The sequence below is a fragment of the Benincasa hispida genome, chromosome 1 (assembly GCF_009727055.1).
Source record: "Benincasa hispida cultivar B227 chromosome 1, ASM972705v1, whole genome shotgun sequence".
NCBI classification, from domain to species: Eukaryota; Viridiplantae; Streptophyta; class Magnoliopsida; order Cucurbitales; family Cucurbitaceae; genus Benincasa; species Benincasa hispida.
In genome coordinates this window covers 44406501-44425985 of record NC_052349.1, presented here as the reverse complement: position 1 = coordinate 44425985, position 19485 = coordinate 44406501, and positions in this window count along the sequence as shown.

The window sequence follows — 19485 nt, the reverse complement described above, 5'->3', positions numbered from 1 at the left end:
TTCTATCTATTATCATTCCCACTTGTATCATTCTCCTCAGTCTATCATCACACCATGTATCAGACACTTAATTTCTTTATTATTTGAATTTTTATGATCATTTCCATTATTTCATTTCTTTGTCCTATTTCCGTCATCCCATAATTCATTTTCTGGGCATGACGTTTTCTTAATCCCATAAAAGGTAAAATTAGCAAGAATTAAGCAATAAATTAATTGTTAAGGAAAAATTAAGTTTAGTCAAGCCATGCTTTAGACGACATCTCACCTGTGAGAGCGCAGAAGTGAAAATGCTATTCCGCATACTACAAAGCATATTAATTAACAAATTGGCAATATATCTAGAAGTAGTATCGAAAATGTTGCGCATGAGCATTAACATAGTGATAAGACTACATTTATCGTTACATTGTTTTATGGGAACATGAGTAGCCACATTCCATCATGCATGCTAACATACGACAATTTCAAGTTCATCAAGTTTTATGGCCACCGTTGCTGGGGATTTGGTTACGGTTAGTGCTGGTACTTTCTGGTAGATGTGCAGGACAGATTCTTGTGTACTTTCTGTTTATCGCGAAGAGCAGGGCTAACGGTTTTATGAGTGACTGGATGTAGTGAATCTAGGGAAAAATCTAAGCCTGACTCAGAGGTCCAATGTGTAATCGCTGATTGTGCGCTAAGCACATCAAGGAACCAAATATAGCCGTCGGAATTTCAAAGGACCTTACGGTTGTGGAGAATGTCAAGGTTCGAGCAGATGTGCAACTCATTCTCCATAACTGGTGTGATTTCCAAAGGAAGTAGATCATATATCTCTCCCTGTATTAGCATTGTGCAGGATGAGACCAGGAAGGAGAAACAATGTCCTATAGAAAGACATTTGGGATAGTAGACGCTAACTTGTCGCTTGAATCTGCAAGGCTTATAATGGATTGTGCTCATATTTCACCACATCATAAGGAAATGAATATGTTGCTTCCGTTGTCCACTATATCTTCAAATTCTTCAGTTTAGCAGCTATGGTTCATTAATTATCGTCTTATTGCTTCATTGAAACTATTGGTTATTTTATGACTTCCTATAACTTGCTTTCAATGCTTTAGGAAATTATTTCTCATTTTTAATTCCACTTGTTGCTATATGTTTCCCGTGCTTTCTTTAAAGTGTCCTACTTTCTACCTTAAATCGCTATCATGTTTAAAATTAATTGGCTGAATGATTGTGTATAAAGTAAGGAAGAGAGCAGTATTAATACTCGCAAAGTCCTTTGTGACTTGGCGTTGATGAAAGAAAAAAAAAGAAAAAAAAGAATAATAAAAAATACAAACAAATCAACATTTCAGTATGGCATTGCGATGATAGGAGTGCATGTATTATACCCAAACAAGATACACGTTTCGCGGTTAATCAACAACTCAAATGCATTGCGTTGAGGGGTGTGTTGCGCTCGTATGTATTGATTAGCAGTCGTTCCCTTAGGCGAAAACGCACTAATGTTGAGGTAGGTGTTGCGTGGTAGAAGTTCCATGCGCCCATCCTCTAGCAAAATGCGTTGATTAAGGGGTTGTGTTGGCGATGATACATACGTTGTTGCCCCTCCTAACTATTGCATTTGATGGTGCATTGCGTTAATTTCCTCTAACCTTGGCGACCCCTAACTTCCTACCCGAAATGACACTAACATACAAAGAGTTTTTTTTTTTTTTTTTTTTTTTTTTTTTTTGCAAATTGAGGAAGTCCAATTGCTTAGGCCACCTAAGGACATGATGAACATAGTTGAAAGGACCTACAGCTTCTGCAAATTCATTAAATGTGAGACACTGGCGGAGGCTTTTGAGTACATCGAGGGGCTTGCCACCGAGAATTCGGTTGGCCCAGCAGCAAGGCCCAACCTATAAATTCTGTCTCCTCCGTCTTAGGTTGTTTACTTGAATCTCTTTGTAACCAGAAAACCCTAAATCGCCTCTGCATACTAGACTTACTCTCTTCCTAAAACCCTAAGTATTTCCCAACTTTCTTGCTCAGTTCATCCATGGCCGACCAACCATCCTCTTTACCCTCATCACCCTCGTCAGCCCAAATCACTGCTCGAGAGGCGAAAATCCTCGCAGCAAGCCATCATCTCGTCGCCTAGCCACAAACCATCCCTCGAGTCATCGGAAAACCTCGACGAAAACTTGTAGCAGTCGTACCACTCCAGTTTAAAAAGAAGCATAGCTCAGAGAGTACCCCACTCCCAACATTATCCTCTGAAAGTGAAAAGAAGAGAAGGGACGATAAGGAGGTGTTTGGGAGTATACTCAGTAACATTGAGAAAAAAGGAGAACTGCTAGAAGCTAGGGTTGTGAACCAGCCTTTGCCTTCGGAGGAGGAAATGGAGGAAGCATAAAGGAAAAACGCTCTGGCAATCTTGGATCCTAAGGAAACTGCGAACGCAGAATCCTATGAGGGACCCATCAAGGTCACTTTGAAGGTAGCGGCGGCAGAGAAGCAGCTTGAAGTGGCTGAAGAGAAGAAGAAGAAGAAGAAGAAGAAGAAGAAGAAGATAAAAGAGAAGAGGGCTGAAGAAGATAAGGAAGCCCATCCAATCAAGAAGAAGGAAAGGAGGACGGATGAGAAGAAGGAACGCAGGTGGGAGGAGAGGCGCCTGAAGAAGGAGGAAGAGAGGAGGAAGAGAGGAGGAAGAGGGCTAAGAGCCCAGAACTGGATGGAGAATCCACCTCAGTAAGGGAGGATAAGAGGGAGTCGGCGCAACTGAGAGAATCAGTGCAACATGAGGAGGAAACAACGCAAGTAAGATTGGTTGCGACTGATGGAGAAGATGCAGACATCACCCCCTTGACACGGCGTCGTAAGAAGAATACGCTGCAAGGGTCAGCAATTGACCCATCAATTTTGCAAGAAGAATTAGAAGAGAAGGAGAGGAGAAGAAAAGCGGAGGAAGAAAAGCAAGAGAAAATGTTGCGGGCACAGCAAATAATCGCAGAAGGTAGTAGAAGAATAAAATTACACGATGAGAAGGTACGCCGCAATAATGAGATATCAACAGAAGAGGAAAACAAAAGGCTCGAGGAAGAACAACACATTTTACTGGCCTCAGAGCAGTTCAAAAGAGAATTTGAGAAAGAAATAAGAGAAGAGGAAGAAGAAAAGAGGAAGAAGAAGGAAGAGAAGGAGAAGAAGCGTCGAGCAAACGTTCAGCGCATAAGAGAGAAGAAGGGAAAAGAGATTGCAGAGTGGGAGAAGGAAGAACAACGCAAGGCAAGGGAAAGGAAACAAAAGCAAAAATCCCACCTTGCATAGACCAAAGAGAAGGGGAAAAAAGTTGTAGAAAGTAGTGAGTCTGCATTGGCTAAGGGATGACCATCAAGGAAGAAAGAAAATGACGATATGATGATGGAGATGGGTTTCTTCCCTGTGCCAACATCACTACTGGACTTGATCACAAGCATTGTATTGGAGCATGGATGGGGAACATTTTGCCAGTGCCCATCCATTGTCATTCCAAAGGTAGTGCGTGATTCTACAATGGATGGCTTCATGGCACCAAAGATGCGGTGACCATGAAAAGGGGAGTGGTGTCTTTCAGCGCAAAGAACATCAATGAATTATATCAAATGAAGGATATCCCAGATGCATCGAGTAATAAAATCATCGATGATCCCACAGAAGAGCAGATGGAAGATGCGCTAAGGGTATTAACGCAACCAAGCACTCAGTGATCGGTTTCCTTAAAAGGCATCATAACCCTGACGTCTAACACATTGCTTCCAGAGGCGCGACTTTGGGTATATTTGATGAAATGATTACTCATCCCAACCTTCCATGACAAAACAATTTCGAGGGATAGAGTCATGGCCGTATACTGCATCGCACGTGGCATTCCAATAAACGTGGGCCAGTTGATCGCAAGACAAATTCGAGGATTTGTGGGGCAGATAAGAGGCCAATATTTCTTTCCTTGGACAGTCTCAAGCCTATGCCTCTCACTAGGTGTGGGTATTGAAGAGGAACCAATGCCAGAAGTACATGGTCTCATCAACGTCAAAATTTTGAGAATGCTTCTCAAAGATTCCCCACATTATCCCGAACTTCCACCAAAAAGACCCATGATTGACTTAAATAAACAGCGCAAGGATGACAAAGGAAAGGAAAGAGTCCAAGAGGCATCAACGCAAGATCAAGAAACTTTGGACCCTTTGGCTTTGATAATTCGCCCTCCAAGCCTTCTTGCAGAACCTTATCCCTCAGTTCCCAAACATTTCACCAACCTTCTCCTTGCCCCTGATTCTCCAACTGCATATCCAGTAGCTGCATCCTTACCTTCATCATCACCGCAACTTTCCCTTTCACCGCCGCATGTTGATGAACCACGCAATTTGGGTGAAGGCACTTCTGCCCAACCCCAAAATGATGATGGAGAAAAATCGCAGGCATAAACCACCATCGCCTTCTTAGCTACTGAACTAGCAGATATGCGGTCCCTTCTCTCCCAACAACAAGACTTTTTCTGCTAGAGAATAAATGAGGTAAACGAGCGAGTCAAAGACTTGCAATGCAATGCTGCTATGACAAGGCAAGTGATGATCAATATTCAATGAAACATCTATACGATCCACCTGAACCAAAGGCATGTAGTGGAGCGCAACCATGAATATTTATATTTCTTTATAGCCTATCTTTATGGTCCCATGGTGCCTCCATATTTGCAGTAGCGTTTGAATTTTGAAGAAGCTCCTCGCGTACCTCATCAGAATCCTCCACCGGAACCTCCTCCTCCTCAATGGCTTTACAATTTTTTATTGCGGTCATTCTTTTATTTTTACTTCATTCATTATTTTTCTTTATATAGAAGCTAATTATTTGATTCTTTGTACATGAAAAAAAATTTGTATTACAATTCTTTTCCTTTGCCTTAGCCTCTTCTTTATCATCTTTTGTCATTATTTGCGATATTCTTGATCTTTTATTTTGCGTTATTCATTGCGTTGCCATGATGACTAATATGCATACACTTAGTAGCATTTCCAACACTTTGTATTTTCTGACTAACACTTAGTTAATTCGTGGCTATAGCACTATTTTACCTTTTATCCTTCAAAAATCTGCTCAAACATTTTTTTCAAAATTTTGTCTAAGTGTTTTTCTATTCTGTCCAAACAATGCAATGAGGACCCTATGCATCTCTAAATTTAGGGGTGGGGAAGGTTTGAGCAGATGCGATCAAGTAGATGTGGTCATTAAGAAAAATGCGTTCATCATTATCCAAAAAAAAAAAAATTGTTTTCATACAAAACTCCAATGTCAGCACAAGGGAAATCCCAAAACAATCCCAACCTGATAAGAGTTAAGTCGTGAAAGGAACATTCTCATAGTTGGATGTTCGCATGACACTCGTGGAAGCAAGCCAAAACGAAGGTGGGTTTCCAAGAACGACGTAATATGAAAAGAAAAAAAAATTGAGAAGAAGAAAAATAAAAGAATATAAGAGACAACTCCTCTGACCAGCAAAAGTTATACTTAGCTGAAATTCAAGAGTTAAAGTTGAGATTGGCATATAACCGTAGTTAGATGTTCGCATGACACCCGTGGGAACAAGCCAAAACGAAGGGTGTAACCATGATGAACAGTCTCTAAATGAATGATGCAAATTTGACCACCGCATCCAGACACATCAAGTTGTTTTGCAAGAAGAGGTAAACATTCTTTTTAAAACTAGAAAAGCATTTTTGAGTAGAAATTTGTTGTATAGAAGAATAAAGTATGGCTTTGTTATGAATTATCAAGGATAGAAGGAAATTGTGTTGTTAAGTAATATTGCCTAGGTGGAGCATTCGGAGCAACCAATCGATGCAAAATTTAGAATAAGAATTGAGCAATATTGCCTTAGTAGAAGATATGCTTGAGGACAAGCATATATCTAAATTTGGGGGTGTGATAACTTGTAGAAATACAAGTTATTTATACCGTTTTATTTAGATATTGCGGCCAAAAGGAAGAAAAGTTGCATCGATAGTATGGAAATTGGCTAAGAAATGCGAGAATTATAAATTGTCGTCAATACACCCACTGACACCATTGCGATGGTAGAAAAGAATGTTTCAATTCTGTTTTGAAGGAAATCAAGTCACCGCATGCGTTCATGGCTCAAAGATAAATGAAACAATGCATCTATGTCGCATTGCGCCCATCACTCAATAATGAAGAGACGATCAATGCAATGACGGTGCATGCGACAATCGATCAAGAGCTTTGCGATCAACGCAATTTTCACCGCATGCGGTAATAAAAAACAACACCGCATTCGGGCAAATGATCGAAGATGTAAAGAGCAATGCAATTACGAAGGATTCAGACTCGTGTACAGCTGACCATCGTGCATTACTGATGGGATTGATTGCGTAACAGAAGGAATATTCACTCCACCATTTCAAGAACTGCCTTACCAATAAAGTGGGGACCACAATGCAAAGAGTCAAAGCTTCGCCTATAAATAGCTTCTACAATTCCATTGAAGAGATATACTGGATACGAGAGAAAAAGTGTATATACTTATCTGAGAGAGAGACTGGTTGAGCGACTAATCAGAGTAAATCCGAGAAGAATTAAGAGACAAGGCCGAGAGGTGAGACTCCGGGCAAAAAATCCTTCTGATCCCCGCCGTCGAAGCTCTATACGAAGGTCACCTCGACAAGACGAACAAGCTTGAGAGGGAAGCTATTTTGTTCATCCATTCCACACGCCGGCAAGCAGAAGTACCGTTCAGATCTATGTCAAGACGTTGGCACTCTTCTGTATTTGTTTCTATCTCTTTTTCCTCACTTGTATTCATCTCCTTAGTCTATATTCACACCATGTATCAGACGCTTAATCTTAGTATGGAATGTTATGATCATTTCCATTATCATTTCTCTGCCTATTTCCGTTCATCCATAATTCATTTTCACCATGACATTTTCTTAATCCCATGGGTAATTAGCAAGAACTAAGCAAGTAAATTAATTGGGTTAAGGAAATAAATAAGTTTAGTCAAGGCATGCTAGACGACATCTTCACCTATGAGAGCAGAAGTGAAGATGTTATTCCACCTATCGAGAGAGGGTTGGAAGAATGCGTTAACTAAAGCGAGAAGTACTTCCAGAGATGGAAGCAACCTTGTGTTCACCACATTCATTCCTATTTCACTATAGAGATATGGGAACGCGGCCGATCACCGAGAGGTGTACGCCAAGGGAAAGTGAAACCTTAGTTACATCTTTAACGCAATTAACAAACTTGCGACGTTTGTACTAATTATTCTTTCTCCTTTTGATTCATCCATAAAGACTTGCCATCGTATACCACAACCCTTTGTATAAACTTCACAGTCAGTCTCGAACTCAGCATCATATATACCATGTATCTTGTATCTTGTATCACAGTAGATTAGGTTTATCTTCATCGCAATTTAGTTTATTAACGCAACTTTACTTTACCGCAACTTTAAATTCATGTACTAACCCAATTCTTATTAATTGTAAAAACCGATCGCATGTATCACAAAAGTAACACATTAACGAAAATAATCCCTGTGTTCGACCTCAGATTACTTTGAGAAACTTTCGTTGAAATTATACTTGGTTTCAGCACAAGGAAACTTGTGACAACGCATTACTCCATAGCATACTACAAGCATATAATTAACATCTCATATATCTAGAAGTAGTATCGCATAAAATGTGCATGAGCATTAACATAGCATAAGATTACATTTAGCGTTACAAGTTTATGGAAACATGAGCTTGTAGCACATGATCATGCATGCACAGCATACGACCAATTTCAAGTCATCAGGAGACAAGACAGTAAAAATGATTTATTGGTCTTGGAGACATGTCTGGTAGTGAATGATGATTCTGCCTGGATCCTTGGTTCAAGTGCTACCAATCATGTCAGTTCCTCTTACCAAGGATTTAGTTTCTGGCAAACGTTGCCACAGGGAGAGATGACTCTTCGAGTCGGTAATAGTGAGGTTGTTTCAGCTGTTGCTGTAGGTAAACTGAAGTTATTTGTTGACAAGAAACGTTATCTGTTACTGGATAATATTTTTGTAGTTCCTCATATTAAGAGGAACTTAATCTCAGTTTCTTGTCTCATTGAACAAGGCTATACCGTCTTCTTTTTTGAGAATAAATTGTTTATTTTCAAGAATAGAATGGAGATTGGTTCTGGTTCAATAGAAAATAACTTATATGTACTAAGGCCGTTAGTCATAAAAGCCTTGTTTAACACTAAAATGTTCAGTACGACAACAACAGCTAAAAGACCAAAGGTTTCTTCAAAAGAAATCGCCCATCTTTGGCATCTAAGGTTAGGTCACATCAACCTCAATATGATTGAAAAGTTGGTGAAAAGTGGACTTCTAAAGAGTTTAGAAGAAAACTCCTTGCGGTATGTGAATCATGCCTCGATGGCAAGATGACCAAACAACCTTTTACTAGAAAAGGTTACAGAGCCAAGAAAGCCTTGGAGCTTGTATATTCATACCTCTGTGGTCCGATGAATGTTAGAGCTCGAGGTGGGTATGAATATTTCATCTCTTCCATAGATGATTATTCAAGGATTGGGTATCTCTTCCTATTGCAACGTAAGTCTGAAGCCCTTGACAAGTTCAAGGAGTATAAGGCTGAAGTTGAAAACTTGTTAGGTAAGAAGATAAAAACACTACAATCTGATCGTGATGGAGAGTATATGGACCTCCAATTCCAGAACTATATGATAGAACATGGGATTGCGTCCCAACTCTCGGCCTCAGGTACACCTCAGCAGAATGGTGTATCAGAAAGGAGAAACAGGACCTTGTTGGACATGGTTCAGTCTATGATGAGTTATGCTCATCTTCCAGACTCGTTTTGGGGTTATGCAGTGCAGACTGCATGTTATATCTTGAACACCGTTCCCTCGAAAATTGTTTCTGAAACACCTTTTAAGTTATGGAGAGGTCGTAAAGGTAGTTTACACCACTTCAAGATTTGGGGCTATTCGACACATGTGCTAGTGACTAACCCGGCAAAGTTGGAACCGCATTCGAACGTTTACCTCTTTGTGGGCTACTCCAAGGAAACGAGAGGAGGATACTTCTATGATCCCCTATGTTTTTGGGCGAAATTACAAAGTGTTAATTGTATGGGCCTCTTTTTGTTTTTGGGAAACGAGAGAAGGTTTCCTTTTTGTTAAAGCTTTAGGTATTACAAATGAGAGAAGGATACTTCTATGATCCCCTATGTTTTTGGGCGAAATTAACATCGCAATCAAGTTTTTAATTCAAAACGTTTGAGTTCGTCGAATCATTTGTGATGAAGCTTTGGCGCATGGCGATGCAGTTCTCAATGAAGAAGAAAACCAATCGTTGGTCGGATCATGTAGCCTCAGGAAAACGATCGTTGGGATTTAACTAAGCGATCATTTATATATTTTTTTCTAGACGATCGTGTAGTATTTTCTAATTGATCGTTTAGCTAATGCTTAGCGATGAGGTAAATCGTTGACCATATTGTGTAGCGTTGGTTGCGTGATCGCGTAGGCACTAGTGGTAGACAATCGTAGTGGGAGCATGCGATGCTCTTCGTTTAATAGAAGGTGCACGCTAGACGATCGTGTAAGTAGCAAGCTTCATCGCTTAGTTACTACCTATACGATCGTGCATATACGATACGAAGGCGCTAGCTAAGCGATCGCTTAGGCGATGGTGCTTCGCGGTATCATAGTCGCTTAGACGATTGCGAAAGGCGGGCGTTGTGTGGAGCACGCTAAGCGATCGTGTACTTCAGGCTTCATCGATTTGTAAAGGTACACGATCGTGTTGTAATAGCTAAATGATCGTTTGGATTTTTCTAGACGATCGTATAGTAAATGCTAACAAATCTTTTAACTCTGGAGCGCTGGTAAGCGATAGAACAAAGAGTTTGTTTTACCGTCTAGACGATTGCGAGGTGCTTAGTACACGATGGTTGGAGAAGCGATACTTTGCTGAGCGGTTCAAGACCCGGTTCACCTGTTTGAACCAGAGACTCCTTGTCTTTGTAATGTTAGATTTCTTTTTGTATTTTTAAGGCAATTTCATCCGGTTAATCAAATTTGATTGCTTATACATGTTATGTATGGTACTTATATGTCAAAGTGTTTTTCATATAGTTAAAACCCACCTTAGGTTGTGCAATTACTCATGCATCATGTATTATAATTGTTATAATCGAACAAAAGTACTTGAAAGTATGTGCATGCATCGTGAAATATAAGAGTTATATTTTGCATGCATTGAGCATTATCATGCATCATCCTTTTTTTAAGTGTTATAGTCTAAGGGTGAATGGAAGCATGTTTTGCTTTTTCATTGTGGTTTTGTATAAGTATTCTATAAAAGAAGTAGCAATGAATGGACAATGCATTGAAGATGACACTTAGGCTGTTTATAATCGTTATGAATGCCTTGCATGTGTTAGCTTAGCATTGTGGTTGTTTCCATTTATAAGTGTTACAAAGGAAATTAGACCTAAAATCAATACTTCAGGGTTGCATGCGGACTTAAGGTAAACTCACGTTTTTTTAAAAGGGTTTTAAAATTGGATTGAGATAGACCTAAGTTCTAGTTGTTCTAAAGAGTTTAGTAACCTTGATTAATCTTTTAAAATCGGTTTAATAGGATTAAATTGGTTGGAATAAAAGATTAAATTTGTTGTAAACCTATCAATAAGGGACCTTTTGTCTAAGGCAGGTTCTAGCTAGGCTGGGGTTCTTAAGTTGACGAAAACATCACACCCTTACCTGGGAACCTACCTGGAAAGGTGAATTAGATAGATTTTCAACAAGCATGCGATGTTTTGGTCAAAGATTCCATTAAAGAGTTTATTGGATGATGATCAAAAGTTGTTCAATTATCCAAGGTAAAAGTTACTCTTGGGAAAACCTAAAAGTCACTTAGTTAAAATCCTTAGCCGTGTTTTTTTTAAGTAAGCTAAACCCTAGGTTATAAAATACTCAGTGGGAGGAAGAGTCGTATCAGATGTGTCTATGATTCCACTCACGTTTCTCCCTGTATGTTCACGCCGTGAGGTTCATGCTTGGCTTTGAGGTGCCCAAGATGCATCCCCCTTTGGATGGTGTTTGAATGAGTCAATATCAAGGTGAACGGAGAGCGTGTTTATAGTAAGTGGGTGAAGGGTGTGTGTCAACACGTCCTATGGTCTCTGTCATTGGTTCACATCATGAGATTATTCTATACGCCCTCGTGTCACCTTCGGAGCGTCTCCCTTTGGATCGATTTTGTGCAGTTGGTCAATATCAAGGTGAACCCCAGAAATGGATAGGGTTGCTTTAGGTTTTTCCCCAATCAGATTTTTTCCCTTCGGATTGGCCTTTTGGGACAGACCTCTAGGGCTTAAAATGGTAGGTCACACTTATAGAAGATTGTTAAGTAAGTTAATGATCTCTTGTCCAAATCAATGATGGCTAGTCATTATAGGAGCAAGAATTGTTCTGGTATTAATGACTGGTTGAGATCTTCTCAATTCAGAGGAGGGATAACTGAGCTCCCTTCGGCGGCTTTTGTCCTAAACCTTTGAAGCGTAATTTCGAAACTTGATGTCATACGGGGTTCATGTTAGTTTTGCTAAAACCTTATTGAATATTGTTTTGTTTTACAACAGGTATTTGCTTAAAACCTAACGTAGGTAAATGTGTTTTTCCTTTCAGCATCTCGTTAGTATTTCCATTTAAAGCTTTTAAAAATGACCGATTATTTACAGTGGAAAGAATCGTGTGAAACGAATTTCGTGGCAAACGACCTACATCCCACTACTTTCCAAAGGAGAAGACAAGACAGTAAATATGATTTACTGGTCTTGGAGACATGTCTAGTAGAGAATGATGATTCCGCCTGGATTCTTGTTTCAGGTGCTGCCAATCATGTCAGTTCCTCTTACCAAGGATTCAGTTCCTGGCAAACGTTGCCTCGAAGAGAGATGACTCTTTGAGTCGGTACTGATGAGGTTATTTCAGCTCTTGTTGTAGGCAGGCTAAAGTTATTTGTTGACAAGAAACGATATCTGTTACTGGATAATATTTTTGTAGTTCCTCATATTAAGAGGAACTTGATCTCGGTTTCTTGTCTCATTGAACAAGGCTACACTGTCTCATTTTCTAAGAATAAAGTGTTTATTTTGAAGAATGGAATGAAGATTGGTTATGATTCAATGGAAAATAACTTATATGTACTAAGGCCGTTAGTCATAAAAGCCTTGTTTAACACTAAAATGTTCAGTATGGCAACAATAGCTATGAGACCAAAAGTTTCTCCAAAAGAAAATGCCCATCTTTGGAATCATAGGTTTGGTCACATTAACCTCAATAGGATTGAAAAGTTGGCAAAAAGTGGACTTCTAAAGAGTTTAGAAGAAAACACCATGCCGGTATGTGAATCATGCCTCGATGGCAAGATGACTATGATACGAGTGAGAACAAAGTTTTCCATAAGTGCTATCTTCTTAGAAGAAGATCACATGAAAGATCATAAGCCACGAAGTAAGCTCGTTTTACGTGAGATCTCTAGTGAGACTAAGACTGTTGTCAACAAGAGTTGTTGAACCGATCGAAAAATCAACAAGAGTTGTTGAGATCAGACCGTCTATTTAACTAGCTCAAGAGTTGAGACTTCTTCGATGTACTGGGAGGGTTATGAACCCACTGGATCGCTACATGAGTTTGGCGTCATTACGAATGATGGGGTCGAGGATCAGTTGTCTTTTAAGAAAGCAATGGATGATGTTGACAAAGATGAATGGGTTAAGGCCATGAATCAGGAAATAGTGTCTATGTACTTCAATAATGTTTGGGAGCTTGTTGATCCACCTGATGGTGTAAGACCTATTGGGTGTAAGTGGATCTATAAGTAAAAAAGAGGTGTAGATGAAAAGGTGAAAACCTTTAAGGCTAGACTTGTGGCAAAGGGTTATACCCAGGTTGAGGGAGTTGACTATGAGGAAACTTTCTCACCTGTTGTCATGTTGAAATCTATACGGATTCTCCTGTCCATAGCCACATTTTATGATTATGAAATATGGCAAATGGATGTCAAGACTACCTTTCTTAATGGTAATCTTGAGGAGACCATCTATATGACTCAATCAGAGGGGTTCGTAGTTTTAGATCAAGAGCAAAGAGTTTGCAAGCTTAATAGGTCCATTTATGAGTTGAATCAAACATCTAGATCTTGAAACATCAGATTTGACACTACTGTCAAGTCGTTTGGCTTTGAGTAGAATGTTGATGAGCCTTGTGTTTACAAGAAGATCATCAACAACTCAATAGCTTTCCTGGTACTGTATATGGATGATATTCTACTCATTGGGAATGATGTAGGGTATCGACTGACATTAAGAGTTGGCTAGCTGCCCAGTTCCAAAAGAAAGATTTGGGTGAGGCACAGTATGTTCTAGAGATCCAGATTATTCGGGATCGCAAGAACAAATGGTTAGCCCTATCTCAAACATCATACATTGATCAAATGTTGATCAGGTACAGGATGCAGGATTCCAAGAGGGGTTTATTACCCTTCAAGCATGGAATCGTTATGTCTAAGTATCAATGTCCTAAGACACCTCAAGAAGTTGAGGAGATGAGACGGATTCCCTATGCTTTTGCCGTCAGATGCTTGAATGGATGCAATGTTGTGTACCAGACCCGACATTTACTATGCAGTAGGGATTGTTAGTCGATATTAGTCCAATCTAGGATTTGATCATTGGACTGAGGTCAAAGGTGATCCTCAAGTATCTTTGAAGAACGAGAGACTACATGCTTGTGTATGGAGATAAGGATATGATCCTTACAGGATAAACAGACTCTAACTTTCAGACCAATTGAGATTCTCGTAAATCAAAATCAGGGTCAGTGTTTTACTCTAAATGGAGGGGCTTATAGTTTGGCGAAGCATCAAGAAAGGATGCATCACGGACTCCACTATGGAAGCGGAATACGTAGCGCTTGTGAAAACAGCTAAAGGGCTGTTTGGCTGAGGAGTTCTTACAGATTTAGAAGTTGTTCCAAATATGGATTTTCCCATCACAACTATATTGTGATAACAGCGGGGCTGTGGCAAATTCAAGGAGCCTCGAGTCATCGTCTAGGTAAGCAATAGAACGAAATATCACCTGATTAGGGAGATTATGCGTTGCATGATGTGATAGTCAAACAAATCGCATTGGAGCACAACGTTGCTGATACCTTTAAAAGGCCCTCACGACTAAAGTGTTCGAGGGTCACCTAGAGAGTCTGGGTTTGCACGACATGCAGCATCTTGTCTAGGGCAAGTGGGAGATGATACTGGGGTAATGCCCTTGTTTATTGTATATTGTACATTTTTATATGTATTGTACATTAGTCTCCCAAGTCATTAGGACAAGTGGGAGATTTGTTGGGATTGGTGTCCTAATTCTCTCGGACTCTGTTGTTTTGTAAAGATACACATTGTTCAATGTATAAAATAGTGTTATTTAATTCTAGCATTTACTCAATTTCCAATAAACAAAGCTTCTTGGTTATATTATGTGAACTTAAGCATGTTATATATGTTATAAAAGTGGATCAAGCCTTAGTGATAATCTAAATAGGTTCTGTAGTATAAGGATTAAGGTGGGATACCTGATCCTGGTGTGACACTACGGATACGACCCGCTTTGTAGAGGTTTGTAAGTGTTGTAAACTACTACAGATGGTAGATCCTGACCATTCATGTGGAGATGTGCGAGCAGGGGTGTCCTATACAAAGAGTTTGTATAAGACCTGGACCACGAGATGACTAGACTCTGTATATAACGCCGTTGATACTAGAGACTTACATTTCACCTAAACGACCATATGTGACACGAACTCAATCCTGAGTGTATTGGGAACTCCTGCCTTTAAGAGCGGTCTTTGATCAGTATGGGTGAGAGTGGGCAGATTGCCAACTCAACATGCTACCTTTTTGGGGACTTGTCTGATCTGGGAGCTAGAAACTCAATCCACAAGATATATTCTACTCCATTCCCAAAGAAGGGATAAGTAAAGAGATTGCTTCCTTAAGGGTGATTCGGGGCTTAAACATAGTGGCCACAACTTCTCCTTGGAAGAAAAGACTCAGTCATAGTAGAACTATGACTTATGTTCATTAGAGGGATCAGTGGTACTCAAGGAGACATATGTAACTACAGGGGCATAACGGTTATTGGCCAGCTGTACTTACGAGTGATCTGGAAGGATTGTGGCATTGCTGATTGGTTAAGATAGACACTATAATATATCTGTGGTAAGTAGAGTTCAGCAGTCGGTCTTTGGTGGAGTGCCTGGAAGTTAATGGATGGTGGATCCCGTGACTAAAGAGTTTGATCAGTTATTCACGTACCGTTGAAGCGTTGAGCTATAGATCCATGAGGTCTCCTTGATAGCTCAATGGATTTAGTTGAGGATCATTTTTTGGTGTTGATTTGAAATGATCAAATTGACAAGAGGTAATTTGATTATATATGATATAATCGCTTGACGTATGAGATACATCTAGTGGAGGATTGATGTAAATGAGATTTATATTAAGTACCATGGAATAGAAAAAGAACTATGGTTTATATGTTTCATGAGATAAAATATTAAAACTATAGGTTATAAATATAGTATGATAAGTTGGTTATCATTTATATTTATAATAATATTAATTATTGGATAATTAATTCTTTTTCTCTAAATAACTAAGTAGTGGGTGGTTATTGAATCATGGTAACCATGAGTTTAAAAGGAAATGGTTTTCCTATTTTGAAAGAAGTTTTTACAAACGCTAAAAAGGATTTTGAGTTTTCTCTCTCGCGCAAAAGAACTGACGTAGTTCATGACTTGAAATTGATCGTATGTTGTGCATGCATGATGATGTGCTACAAGCTCATGTTGCCATAAACTTGTAACGCTAAATGTAATATTATTCTGTGTTAATGCTCATGCACATTTTATGCGATACTACTTCTAGATATATGCGTTGTTAATCATATGCTTGTAGTATGCTATGGAATAATGCGTTGTCATAAGTTTCCTTACACTGAAACCAAGTATAATTCCAACGCAAGTTTCTTAGAGTAATCCGAGGTCAAACGCAGGGATTGTTTTCGCTAATGTGTTACTGTCGTGATATATGCGACCAATTTTACAATTAATAAAAGATTTGGTATGTACATGAATTTAAATGGCGATAAACATAAATTGCACTGATAAAATAAAAGTGCAATAAAATTAAAGTTCTAAACTATTATGATACAAGATACAAGATTCATGATACATGATACTGAGTTCGAGACTGACTTTGAAGTTATACAAAGGATCGTGGTATGCGATGGCAAATATTTATGTATGAATCATAAATAGAAAGAATAATTAGTAAAAACATCGCAAGTTAGTTAATTGCGTTAAAGTTGTAACTAAGATTCCGCTTTCCCTTGGCGTACACCTCTCGTTGATCGGCCACATTCCCATATCTCTATGGTGAAACAGGGACGAACGTGATGAACACAAGGTTGCTTCCATTCTGGAAGTACTTCTTTCTTTAGTTAACGCATTCTTCGAACCCTCTCTCGATAGGCGGAATGGCATCTTCACTTCTGCTCTCACAGGTGAAAATGTCGTCTAGCATGCTTTAGTTAAACAAAATTATTTCCTTAACACAGATTAATTTACTTGCTCAATTTTTATTAATTACCCAGGGAATTAAGAAAACATCATGGAGAAATTGAATCATGGATGAACGGAAATATATAGAGAGATGATGATGGAAATGATCATAACAATTAATACTAAGATTAAGCGTCTGATACATGGTGTGAATGATAGAGTAAAGAAGATGAGTACAAGTGATGAAAATGAGATAGAAACAAATACAATGGAGTGTCAACGTCTTGACACAGATCTGGACGGGGGTTTTTCTTGCCAGCGTGTGGAATGGATGAAGAGAAGAGTTTCCCTTTCAGGCTTGCTCATTTGGTATAAGTGACCTTCGTATAGAGCTTCGACGGCGGTGTTTGAAAGGATACTTTACCTGGAGACTCACCTCTTGGCCTTGTCTCTTGACTCTTCCCAGATCTACTCTGATTAATCGCTCAACCAGTCTCTCTCTCAGATCAGTATTCAAGTCTCCCTTATCGAGTATATACAAGTATCAATTCTCTCATATCCAATATATCTCTTCAATGGAATTGCAGAAGCTATTTAGAGGCGAAGCTTTAACTCTTTGCATTGTGGTCCCCACTTTATTGTTAAGGCAGTTCCTGAAATGGTGGAGTGAATATTCCTTCTGTTACGCAATCAATCCTGTCAGTAATGCACAACGGTCAGCTGTACACGCGTCAGAATCTTCTGTAAGTGCGTTACTCTTTACATCTTCGATCGTTTGCCTGCATGCGGTGTTTTTTTTTATTACCGTATGCGGTTGAAGTTGCGTTGATTGCAAAGCTCTTGATTGATTGTTGCATGCTCCGTCATTGCATTGATCGTCTCTTCATTATTGAGTGACAGGCGCAATACGACATAGATGCGTTGTTCCGTTTATCTTTGAGCCATGAATGCATGTGGTGACTTAATTTCCTACAAAACAAAACTGAAACATTCTTTTCTACCATCACAATGGTGTCAGTGGGTGTATTGACGACAATTTATAATTCTCGCATTTCTTTGCCAATTTCTATACTATCGATGCACCTTTTCTTCCTTCTGGCCGCAATATCTAAATAAAAACAGTATAAATAACTTGTATTTCTACAAGTTATCAGTAGTTGTCAAGTAAATTCGAATTTACCAAATGACGACTGGGCAAGCTAAACAATCGTGTAGTATTTATTAAACGATCGAATAGTTTCGCTAGATTATTGCTGGCCCAAGGTAAATGATCGTGTAGTGTCTGTAGGCGACATACCGAGCTAAACAATGAACTAAACGATCACATAGCTTTTGCTAGACAATCACTTAACTTTATCTAAACGATTGGGCATCGACCTATACGATAGGTGCCATCTCCCACTTGCCCAGTCGTGTACGCGATAGTTATTTCCTCTTACATCTGCCTTATACCAAGTCTGAACAGAGCCCACCTTCTGGATTCTCACATCGAGAATAACAAGGTTTCCTTGATGGTAGTGTCAGACTCAACTCGACACCGTCAAGGTTTTCTGGAGGTCATTCGTGGTGCTGCGGAAGAGTTCGTTCGTGTTGCGGAGGAGTTCGTGACCTAGGAGATCGTTGAGGACGAGCGTGAAGTATTTGTGCTGTGTTCGTGCGGTGTTGTAGTCGTGTAGATCAAGCGTTCGTGGTTGTTGTTGTTCGAGCGATCAGAGTGCACAAGGGAGCATGAAGACGCATCTGCCATTGTGCGTAGAGTTTTCTCTTTATGCATTTGAGTTTATTCATGCTTTAATTTCTCTGAATGATTTGCATAGCCGTTTATGTTTGAAGTCGACTGAATAATCTTGTTCCGCTGCTCATGGAAATCTTGCTTCCGATTTCCTTCAAAGGTTTCCCTCCTATATCCATATACTACAGACCATTTTGGTTATCACTTAAGACATGATCCACTTGTATGTCACCACATACATGCTTAAGTTACATACAGATAACCAGAGATTTTGTGTTTATTGGTTTGTGGTAAAGCAAATAAAACAAAAAACTGAGCAAAATCAAGAAGTGAAGTAAAATATCATATATTATACATCACAACCATTCGTACAAACTATTTACAAACTATAGGACATGAGACTATAGGGCATCAACCCCAACACTCATGATTATGACATTCAAGAAATACATTAGAGTAAATTTGAAGAACGATTTGATTGAATGTTCTAAATTAAGAGATTCAAGAATTAATTTTGGAAAAGAAATCCTAATTAAATCAAGAAGAATTAATTTTTGTAACCTATCTTACTATTATGCAATAGTGCCATGCAAGATTTTCTAATAAGAAACTAATAGAATCAAGGCGTCAACTTTTTTCAATTAATTTCTATTCAAATTCAACACAAGAATATTCAAGAATGCAGAAAATCCATGAAAATTACACAAAAGATCTCGGAAATTAAACATAGACTAAATATTTCCCAAGAAAATTACATGCCTAGCCATAAATTGGAGACGTCTTGAAAGAATCTATTGAAGAATTGATGTAATACATGAAGAAATTCACAAAAAGACTTGTTAATTTTACAAGTAATCTCTCAAGACAATAGAAATTCGTAGGTTTTTCTCTCTAAGTTCATTCTCAATTTTCCCTCTCAATAAGAAAAATATGATTTTCTCTCTTCTTCAAAAATTTGAAAAACTAAGAGATTATATCAGTTGAGGGTCGCAGCGTTGCGACCCTACAATGACGCTCACTTTTATGCTCGATTGTGTTGGGGATGATGTCCTAAACTTTCATAGGGTCCTGTAGTTTGTAAATAC